The sequence below is a fragment of the Halichoerus grypus genome, chromosome 3 (assembly GCF_964656455.1).
Source record: "Halichoerus grypus chromosome 3, mHalGry1.hap1.1, whole genome shotgun sequence".
NCBI classification, from domain to species: domain Eukaryota; kingdom Metazoa; phylum Chordata; class Mammalia; order Carnivora; family Phocidae; genus Halichoerus; species Halichoerus grypus.
The window spans coordinates 151,812,184-151,824,532 of NC_135714.1; positions in this window are offsets into that span (position 1 = coordinate 151,812,184).

Sequence of the window (12,349 nt, forward strand, 5' to 3'; positions counted from 1 at the left end):
CACATATGAAAAGCCCACAGCGAATATCATTCATAATGGGAAAAGCTTAGAGTTTCTCCTAAGGTCAGGAACCTGACAGGGATGCCCACTATCACCACTATTGTTCCACATAGTACTAGAAGTCTTAGCCTCAGCAATCAGACAGCAAAAAGAAATAAAAGGCATTCAAATTGGCAAAGAAGAAGTCAAACTCTCCCTCTTTGCAGATGACATGATACTCTATGTGGAAAACCCAAAAGACTCCACCCCAAAATTGCTAGAACTCATCCAGGAATTCAGCAAAGTGGCAAGATATAAAATCAATGCATAGAAATCCGTTGCATTTCTATATACTAACAAATGAGACAAAAGAAAGAGAAATTAAGGAATCGATCCCGTTTACAATTGCACCCAAAACCATAAGATACCTAGGAATAAACCTAACCAAAGAGGTAAAGGATCTGTACTCTGAAAACTATAGAACACTCATGAAAGAAATTGAGGAAGACAAAAGAAATGGAAAAACATTCCATGCTCATGGATTGGAAGAACAAATATTGTTAAAATGTCTATGCTTCCTAGAGCAATCTATACATTCAAAGCAATCCTTATCAAATACCATCAACATTTTTCACAGAGCTGAAACAAATAATCTTAAGATTTGTATGGAACCAGAAAAGATCCCGAATAACTAAAAGTTGAAAAAGAAAACCAAAGCTGGCGGCATCACAATTCCGGAATTCAAGCTATATTACAAAGCTGTAATCATCAAGAACAGTATGGTACTGGCACAAAAACAGACACATAGATTCATGGAACACAATAGAGAACCCAGAAATGGACCTTCAACTCTATGGTCAACTAATCTTTGACAAAGCAGGAAAAGAATATCCAATGGAAAAAAAGAGAGTCTCTTCAACAAATGGTGTTGGGAAAACTGGACAGCCACATGCAGAAGAATGAAACCATTTTCTTACACCATACACAAAATAAACTCAAAATAGATGAAAGACATAAATGTGAGACAGGAGTCCATCAAAATCCTAAAGGAGAACACAGGCAGCAACCTCTTTGACCTCAGCCACAGCAACTTCTTGCTAAACATGTCTCCAAAGACAAGGGAAACAAAAGCAAAATTGGGACTTCATCAAGATAAAAAGCTTTTGCACAGCAAAGGAAACGGTCAACAAAACCAAAAGACAACCTACAGAATGGGAGAAGATATTTGCAAATGTTTTATCAGATAAAGGGTTAGTATCCAAAATCTATAAAGAACTTATCAAACTCAACACCCAAGGAACAAATAATCCAATCAAGAAATGGGCAGAAGGGGTGCCCGGCTGGCTCAGTCGTTAAGCGTCTGCCTTTGGCTCAGGTCATAATCCCAGAGTCCTGGGATCGAGCCCTGCATGGGGCTCCCTGCTTAGCGGGAAGCTTGCTTCTCCTTCTCCCACTCCCCCTGCTTGTGTTCCCTCTCTCGTGTTCTCTCTCTCTGTCAAATAAATAAAATAAAATATTTTTTAAAAAAAGAAAGAAATGGCAGAAGACATGAACAGACATTTCTCCAAAGAAAACATACAAACGGCCAACAGACACATGAAAAAAATGCTCAACATCACTCAGCATCAGGGAAATACAAATCAAAACCACAATGACATACCACCTCACACCAGTCAGAATGGCTAGTATTAACAAGTCAGGAAACAACAAATGTTGGTGAGGATGCAGAGAAAAGGGAACCCTCTTACCCTGCTGTTGGGAATGCAAGCTGGTGCAGCCACTCTGGAAAACAGTATGGAGGTTTCTCAAAAAATTGAAAATAAAGCTACCCTGTGAACCCAGCAATTGCACTACTAGGTATTTACCTCAAAGATACAAATGTAGTGATCCAAAGGGGCACGTGCTCCCCAATGTTTATAGCAGCAATGTCCTTGATAGCCAAGCTATAGAAAGAACCCAGATGTCCACCGACAGATGAATGGATAAAGAAGAGGTGGTATATATATATATACAGACACACACACACACACACACACACACACACACACACACACAATGGAATATTACCCAGCCATCAAAAAGATGAAATCTTGCCATTTACAATGACGTGGATGGAACTAGAGGGTATTATGCTCAGCGAAATAAGTCAATCAGAGAAAGACAATTATCATATGATTTCACTCATATGTGGAATTTAAGAAACAAAACAGGGGAGCATAGAGGAAGGGAGGGAAAAATAAAACAAGATGAAATCAGAGTGGGAGACAAAGCATTAGAAATTCTTTTTTTTTTTTTTTTTTTTTTTTTATTTATTTATTTGACAGAGAGAGACACAGCGAGAGAGGGAACACAAGCAGGGGGAGTGGGAGAGGGAGAAGCAGGCCGCCCACGGAGCAGGGAGCCCAACGCGGGGCTCGATCCCAGGACCCCGGGACCATGACCCGAGCCGAAGGCAGACGCCCAACGACTGAGCCACCCAGGCGCCCCAGCATTAGAAATTCTTAACCATAGGAAACAAACTGAGGGTTGCTGGAAGGGAAGTGGGTGGGGGAATGGGGTAACTGGGTGATGGGCATTAAGGAGGGCATGTGATGTAATGATCACTGGGTTTTATACAAGATTGATGAATCACTGAACTCTACCTCTGAAATTAATAATACATTATATGTTAATTAACTGAATTAAAATTAAATTAAATTTTTAAAAAAATGAAATCTTGCCATTTGCAATGATGTGGATGGAATTAGAGGGTATTATGCTAAGCAAAATAAGTCAGTCAGAGAAAGACAAATACCATATGATTTCACTCATATGTGGAATTTAAGAAACAAAACAGATGAACATAGGGGAAGAGAAGGAAAAATAAAATAAGATAAAAACAGAGAGGGAGGCAAACCATAAAAAACTCTAAACTATAGGAAACAAACTGAGGGTTGCTGGAGGGAAGGTGAGTGGGGGGACAGGGTAATTGGGTGATGGGCATTAAGGAGGGCACACGATGTAATGAGCACTGGGTGTTATATGCAACTGATGAATCACTAAATTCTACCCCTAAAATTAATAATACACTATATGTTGACTGAATTTAAATTAAAAAAATTTTTTAAAGAATATTTCAAACCTGTTGTGACTTTTTCATCACAAATTAATATATTGTAATACTTGTTTCGTAGATAAATCTTATGAGCCTGATGTATGTGAATCTGGCCCTGGGGGATGGATATGCTTTTTGAAACTGGAAAACCAAGAGATAGACCTTAGATTATGGCAAATCCACAGGATTAATAACAACCCCAGAGTCAGATATAGTAACATTACCTCTCCCTTCAACCTCTACATAGCTTTGCTTGTATAATGTCACTTTTTTATTAATAATTCTATAGTGGACACTACCTGCTTGAGTGATGTTTCAGTGTAAGGGGTAAGCCAAAAGAGGTGTTGCCTAAAGAGCTGACTGTCTGAAGGTAAAGCCTTCTAACTTCCTTAACTCTAATCTTGCCCCTTAGATCCATCGCGCACAGGGCTGCTGGATGGATCTATCCAAAACGTATATCAGACCGTATCATTTCCTTGCACTTCCTTCAGTAGTGCCTCTATAATATATTGAGTCTACATTGGTTAAAATCTCATTCATGGTCTTTTGTAACTTGGCTCTTCCTCCCTCTCCAATTTCATTTTAACTACACCCACATTTTAGCAATACATAAATATGTGTTTATATCTGCACACACCACATTCTTCTATACCTTTGTGCCCTGATCCTGTGAATCTACTGAGTTTTCCTGGAACCCCCTTTCCTGTACTTCCTGGTTAAATCTCACTTATCCTTAAAGATTCTACTCCGGGGTATCATCTTCTCCAGGAATCCTTTTCTGTTTCCCCCAAAGCTCAATTTTATGCACCAAGTTTCCATAACATCCTGTACATTAAACTACCAGAGGGCAGCACCTCCAAAGGCTCAGAAGGGTCAGAAAGCTCCAGCTCAGAAAGCACCTGCTCCAAAGGCATCTGGCAAGAAAGCATGAAGAGCATAAGAGGCTATTAAAAACAAGTAAGAAAGGTTCTTTGTGACAAAAAATAAAAATAAAAAAATAAACTACTGTAGCTTTTATCTCATTATACTAAAATTATAACCTTATGACCTGTGTGACTGTGAGGGCAAGAATCTTCCCTCTACAGTAAGTCCCTGGAACGCCTCACTGGGCCTGTTATGAACTAGAGTGCCACAAATGTTGACCACACTAAACTGAACTGAATTTCCCTCTTTTTCTGTTCTCTGGAGCCCTATATTTCCATGCTGGAAATAGATGGATGTACTGGATTTCTCCTTCACACTCACAGTGATGGCCCTTGCATGTTTCCCCCCATTGGGTTTGTGCTTCGCTTCTTACAGATATGAGTGAGAAAAGGAAAGGTGGGCTGAGGATTTGCTCACAGTTATAAGTAAGGCTGAATATTTGTCACATGCCAGATTCCTGACCAGTGTTGCAGAAGTGCCTTTCTCCACAGTGCCTTACAAAAACCCATGGAGATAAGGACAGTCCAGTTTGTTACAACTGTGCCAAGAAATTTGAGGAGGAAGAGACTTAATTGTCCATGGGGAAAATCATGTTTTGTAGACAACCTGGCAGAGACTAAGGAAGAACGCAAGCTATCCCTGGGGACTTCTGGGCACTAGTCCCAGTGGCATTAGGGCATCTTGAAAGCAAGCACTGAGACCTTTCTTCCCTGTGTGTGGCCAGAGACCCGTTCCAAGCCAACATCTCCTCACAGAATGTCCTAAGACTCCAAGCATAATCAAATTTTGCTGAAGGTAATAAATGGATTCACCTGATTACACAGCCCCTTCCAGGCAGATGTGTCTCTTGATCACTTGGAACAACCAGGTCTCATTTCCCTCTCTGAACTTCTGCAGGTGCAGAGAGTGATTTCTTTATTATCCTCATGTTGAAGGAGCTGTTATGTGTAACCAGCTGGATTCTTCCTGCTTGGGTTGGAAGTTGGGTTTGGTCTGAAGTCATCTCTCAGAGCCTGTAGAGTCTCAGAGAGACTGAAACTATAATCTTACCCTCACTCTATGCCCTGCTCCAATATACAATTAAGGAAACATAGTGAAAGGGTAAAGTGTTCTGGACCATGTTCTAGAAGAGCCAAAATTTAAGGCAAGTTTTGCCAGTAACAGAGGGGTTGTTGTGCTCAGGCCTTCATTCCTCTGGTCTGAAGTCCCCCAGTTGTTAAGGAGCAGGCAGCAATGTACTCTCACCCTCTAACATCAGTGGGTTCCCCCATCAGCTCTATAGGGAAGATCCAATTTAATTAAGGCCAATGACTGGCCATTAATGGCATAGTGAGTTGTAAAATTCTGTCTGAAAACTACTTAGCAAAAATACTACTTCTAAATGGTTCGTGCTAGACTGTGAGATGGTTGGGGATCTGGAACAACGGTATAAAATGCCTAATGGGAGGATCAAAGCAGGAGCTAGTTGTCAATTGATATAGAAGTATTTCAACATTTTAGTAACCTGGTGCATATTGGCTGAATATCCATACCTGACCCTTATCTGAAATTTCACCAAAGGAAAAATGATATGTCTGCTAGAACAATCAGGTTCTTGGTAATTCTATCAGGATTTGGGAAGTATATAGGCCACCCACAGGGATATTGGGAAAGGGAGGAAATTGGCAGAGGGCCCAACTTATACAAATCTGATTTAAGAAAAACAATAGTACATTAGGGAAGCACCAACTTGCCTGAGTCTCTGTTGTTCTTTTCCCATCCCCCTCCTCATGCAATTCTTTTGACTTATAGGAGTATACCAATCTGGTCAAGCCCCTTCTCTTTTAATGATAAAGAGAGGAAAAAGCAGAACTAACAATGACCAAAAACCCACAGTCCTTTTTTTTAAATTTGTCATCTCCATGTCATTTCTCCATATGATAACTTTATAACAAGGTACATTTATTTTTGTTTTACAGATAAATAAACCTAGATGCAGAGAAATTAGGTAATTTATCCAATAACACATAACTTACAAGTAGCAGAGCCCAGATGCCCATGCAAATCTAACAGAAGCCAAGATTTATGTTCTTTCCACTGTACCATAGGGCCTCCTTCAATGGAACATTGTTAGAGAAGTTTTGGAGCTTATAAAAAAGACCATCCTATCTCATTTATTTCCATTTGGATCCCCTCATTGAAGTATCTGAGCATGGACCCTATACAGAGTGAATCTTCTTTGATCTTTCCTACTGAATGAGACTTGGTTTCCGCATGTCTCAGCTCCTGGAAGTCAAGCACTGCAATAGCACAGCTTTCATGCCTCTGATGCAAAGTTTATGACTTCTTTATTATTTTGCCTTTTTTATCCCCTATTTGTCTTGAAAATCTTCTCTTTTTCTTGGGTAGGTTGAAGACCCTGACAGATATTTCTAACATAAGGCCAACCTCTGTAGCAGACAATAATAGCAAATAATGGATAAGAGTCAGGTCACTTTGGTCCAAATCACAACTCTTTTGATTGTATCTCATCTCCCCAGGCATCAATTTCCTCAACTATAAACTATAGATTAAAATATACCTACCATATATAAGTATGATAAGAGGAAAACTAGAATGAACACTAGGATTGTTCTATTAGCATTGAAGATAATATAAATAAAAAGTGGTGTGTATGTATGGTGTGTGTTTGTGTTGTGTGTGTATATATATATATGTATATATATATATATATATACATATATATATATTTCTTAGCTCAGTCCACTGAGAGGGTCTGGACAAAAAGCACTCTAATAAAAATGAGCACATCTAGAACCCAGATCTTGGCTTCTAAATACCAGTCTCCACCAAACAAAAGGAGATATTCTTGAATAGATGGCTGATTACAAGTCTAGGACAGGGAAAGAACAAGATAAGATAAGCCTGGAAAAATGTGTTGTGCCAGAAAGTAATAAAGTGCTCAAGAAATAATAGAGACATGTCAAAAGGAAACAGGGACTGGCCGAACTGGGAAAAGTTAAGCATCAAAATAAATAATGATAATAATAGATTAAACCTCATTGAGTAAAATAGCAATTCATGAGTTCACACTCATATACATACATACATTTGGAAAAGACAAAGCCTTTCTCACAGTAGAATGCCAACTAATAAATGTAGACATAATAATGGAACTTTTAAAATCACCATTTAGTAACATTTTATAATAATTCATACAAAAAAAATCAATAGATGTACAAGCTAGTGAGTAAAAGTGGAATGAAAACAGTATTTTACATTGCCCCAGAGTGCATTTAACATTTCTCCACCCACAAAATATTTATTAATTATGAAAAAGAAAAAAGTAACTTTAGAGTGGAAAACTTGCAAGATACAACCTTAACAAGGGAGCAAAATTAATGCCACTAATGATGGGACAAATCACCTAACAATGAGAAGAACACAATTTCACTTCTAGGATATTCTGACAAAAAAAGGGCGGGGGTGGGGGGCGGTGTGGAGAGTGCATCATCAAGATCCAATCATGAAGAAAATTCAAACTGAAATTGAGAGACATTCTACAAAATGATTAACCAATACACTTCAAAAGTGTCAGGGCCATGAAAGTCAAGGAACAGTTGAAGAACTGTTTCAGATTAAAAGAGATAAAGAGATGTGAAAACTGAACGTAATGCATGGTCTTATACTTTCTTCTGCTACAAATGACATTACTGGGGCAGTTGGAGAATCTTGAACAGGATCTCTGGGTTAAGGGTAAACAGGGACTCTTTTTACTATTCTTGAAGTTCTTCTGTAAGTTAGAAATTATTTCAAAATTAAAAGTTTATAAAATGACCCACCTCAGAGCGTTACGAAGATTAAAGGAGCACCTGTATATAAAACACTTAGCACAGTGCCAAGCATATGGTAACCCTCAACAATGGCAGCAAGAAAGAAAAGGAATGTTAACTTCCAATTCCAGAACATATATTAAATTTAAATCAATAAATATGTTTTGAACTTCGTTCATAGCATTACACTGAAACTAGAGAGTACCCACTTATGTGGAAGACTAGACCTAACCCTATCTGAGTTTACAAACTGCTTAAGAAAATAAGACTTACAGGAGGTTGCAGAATAATGCCAAAATGAAAGGCAATATTTAATAAAATGGAAGAATAGTAGTAACAATATAATCACTACAGGCCAGCAAGGGAGGAAATAGACTTGTGTCTTCTCTACTACATGCCAGGAAATCACTAGTCATTTTATAAGCTTTCTCTCCTTGTGTCTCCTTAAAGACGATATTCTTTGATTTTTTAGGTGAAGACATTGAGGTCAGGGAAGTATGACAACAATTTCTAAACTCCACTTAAGAACCTATGGCTTGACAATGCAATAGAATGATTCAAAAGAGACTGTCCTGACAAATTCAAGATTTCTGGTTGGCAGTTTGACAGATTTGCTATACCTAGCGACCTTCTGTTGATGGTCTTTTCTTCAATTGATTAAAAAGGAAATGTAAATTGAGTGAATACAAAAGAATTAGTAATAAAAAAGGAACTGTAACTGGACCCTGAACTATAAGAATTTTCTGGGTGGAAGAATCATGCATAAAGATGTGGTGGAAAAGTTCTACTGTGTTCCTGGGGAAACTAAGGTTGTTTGTCTAAAAATAAAGGTATATCTTGGGAGCACTGAAAGGCATGACATAAAAGAATACAATCAGGAATGCTTTTCAACAAATACTTATTTAGCTTTTATTTTGTACCAGATGAGGAAAGTAATAAGAGGTCCCTGCTCCTCTGGGAAGTCTTTGTAAAGAATATTAGTAACAACATTGATACCAGCATCAATGATTGATGACTTTTTACCAAGATTTTAGTTAAATCCCACTAAGACTCCAAGTGGTAGAAAACACAGTGTATTACAAAGAGTACTTAAATAGAAATCTCCACTTCTGGAATGTGGTGGACCAATTATTCTGAAACATTCTCTATCCACACACACAAAAAAATCGGAAGCTACATTAATTACACAAATAATATTTAAATGCATTATTACCCTCACAGAAAGAAAATAAGGGAAATTACCAAGGAGCAATAAAAACAAAAATAAAATAAAGAAGAATGAATAAACTGAATCTAGAGTGACAAACAAACACAGAAGCTGAGATTGCCTTGGTACCAAATGCTGATGTCAGGAACCAACAGCTTTGAGGACTAACACTGGTTGGGGAAGGACAGGAGACTAAGCTTTGGGTCTGAGCAAAGTGGAGGAACTGATGTTAAGACCCTTGATAGAGTTGGAACACCCAGAGTTTATACTCTCAGGGAAAGTTTAGGATGGGGGGCTGGGGAATCCATCTAGCAAAAACAGCCACTAAGATATTTGTCTATCTCTGTCTATCACCCTCAAGAATTTGCAGCCAAAAGCCTGATATTCAGCCAACATCCACCTGATTGTTAAAATGCTGAAATACTTCCATATCAATTGACAATGAGCTACTGCTTTGATCTTCCCATTAGGCACTTTATGCCCCTGTTCCAGATCTCCGGCTATCCTAATGTAGCATAAATCATTTAGAAGTAGCATTTTTACTGCTAAGTTGTTTTCAGCACAGAAAGTGCTTCCTTTAGACCAAGTCTGAACCAACCATGATATTTTACTTTTAGGATTTACAGTTGAAAACAACTCACTATGTCATTGATGGTCACTTGTTGGCTTCTATTAAATTATATCTGCTTAACCAAATTGATGTCTAATTCTTTGTAACCAGAATGATCTGTCCTGAGAAGTGACATCAACAAGATGATGGAATAGGAATCTCCAGACCCTCCTGCCCCCACAGAGACTCTGACTCAACAATAATACACAAACCAGTTCCCTTTGTGATAAATCCAGAAACCAGTTAAAAAGCCTCCTGCAACCCAGGCGAGCATGAAAATAGCTGAATCAAACCTGGTAGGAAAATTTGTAACACTCACTCAACATTGTCCCTTCCCACAGTCTAGCATGGCACAATCAGGAGAAAACTCCCAGATCCTGGCTTGTCCCTCAGGAAGGAAAGAGAAAACTGAAACATACATCCAACGTTCAAACTTTTGGGGGGCTACCCAAGAAACTAACTTCTGTCTTGTCTGAATCTAAGCACTGAAAGGAAAAGGTGCCAGGTTGGGAGCCACTGAGAACAAAGGCAATGATTTGGAGCACTCATTCAACACAGTCCCTCTTCCCAGCTCAGCACTGAGTAAATGAGAGAAAATTCCCAACTCCCAATTTCTCCCAGGGGAGGAAAAGAGTTGAAGCATGCATCCAATATTCTGACCTCTCAGGGGGCTGCCTCAAGGACTGGATTCTGTCTCACTTGTCTCAGATCACTGAAAGGGACCTACATACTCTAGATATCTAAGTGCTACTAAGAAAAAGAGAGCTAGGAGTCTTGATGCTTGTCCAGGAGACTCAAGGTAAAGCAGACAGAGGCCAGTACAGCTCAGCAGCCTCTTCCTCAGTGGGGGAAGAATTGTGGAGCACGCATCCAACATTCTGACTTCCCATGGGACTTGTTGTTGTCTTACCTGACACAGAAAGTTGATAGAATCTGGCATCCTCTAGAAGCCTGGAGGCTACTGAAAACAGATTGCTGGGTAGTTTGCGGTAGCTCCAGAGAATCTGCAGTGCTGCAGATAAAAACCACAGGGACCAAAAAATTTAAAGCTCCTGAACAAAGATGCCAGCAAGTACCTTTAATTGTGAATGTGACTGTGCAGGTCAAGAGAAGATGTATCCACAGAAAAGGATCAAGAGGCCCAAGAATCTCTAGCAAGGCTGTTTGAAAAGATCTTTTCTTGTATAAAGCTGGTCCAGGTAGACTGGAAGAAGTGGTCATTTTTCAAACATGCAGACCTAAAACAAAGTTACAAGCTACATGAAGAAACAGGGGAACATGATTCAATCAAAGAAACAAAACAGATCTCCAGAAACCAGCCCTAATGAAACAGAGGTATATGACTTATCTTACAAAGAATACAAACTAACTACCATAAAGATGGACAGTGAGTTCAGGAAACAGTCCATTAACAAAATGAGAATATCAACAAAGATATAGAAACTATGTCAAAAGAACAAAACTGAAATTTTAGAACTGAAGACCACAACAACTGAATAGAAAAATTCAATAGAGAAGTTAAACAGGAGACTGGATCAAGAAGTAGAAAGAATCAGCAAATGTAAGGACAGGTCATTTGAAATTATTCAGTCAGAGAAGCAAAAACAAAAATCAGTGAGAAGAAAGAAAGAAAGAAAGAAAGAAAGAAAGAAAGAAAGAAAGAAAGAAAGAAAGAAAGAAAGAAAGAAAAAGAAAGAAGGAAAGAAGAAAGAAAGGAAAGAGAAAGAAAGAAGGAAATAGGGAGGGAGGGAGGGAGAAAGGGAAGGAGGGAGAAAGGAAGGAAGAAAATTAAAGGAATTATAGGACACCATAAAGCCAAACAATATAAGCATTATTGGAGTCTCAGAGGAACAGGGAAAGAAAGAAGCAGATTGTTTATTTGAAGAAATAATGGCTTAAAACTTCCCAAATCTGAGGAAAATAAATGAATTTCCAGATTATTGAAGCCTAAAGGAAACCAACAAGGAAGAGTCTAAAGTCCAACCAAGATATATTATAATCATGTTGTCAAAAGTCAACAAGAGAGAATTTTGAAAGCAGCAAGAGAAGAGATTTGTCACATATAAAGGAGCCCCCATAAGACCCTCACCAAAGAGTGAGATAATATATTCAAACTGCTGAAAGAAGAAGGAGAAACAGATGATGAAGTAAAAAGATCCTGAGCCCACCTTCTCCCACAGACACACCAAGGCAACAACTACATGTAATGCAACTTACTCTGAAAACAACCTGAAGACTGGTAGAGCTAAAGACATAGAGAGAAAGCCACATCAGGGAGGGTATGGGGGCACCTGGGTGGCTTAGTGGTTAAGCCTCTGCCTTAGGCTCAGATCATGATCTCAGGGTACTGGGATGGAGCCCCATGTTGGGCTCCCTGCTCAGCAGAGAGCCTGCTTCTCCCTCTCTCTTTCTGCCTCTCCCCCCTGCTTGTATGCTTTCTCTCTCTCTGTCAAATAAATAAATAAAAATCTTTAAGAAGAAGAAGAAGAGGAAGAAGGGGGAGGAGAAGAAGAAGAAGAAAAAGAAGAAGAAGAAGAAGGGGCACCTGGGTGGCTCAGCCAGTTAAGCCTCTGCCTTCGGCTCAGGTCATGGTCCCAGGATCCTGGGATCGAGCCCTGTGTCAGGCTCCCTGCTCGGTGGGGAGCCTGCTTCTCCCTCCCCCTCTGCCTGCAGTTCCCCTTGCTTGTGCACTTTCAATCTCTCTCTCTCTCTACCTCCCCTCT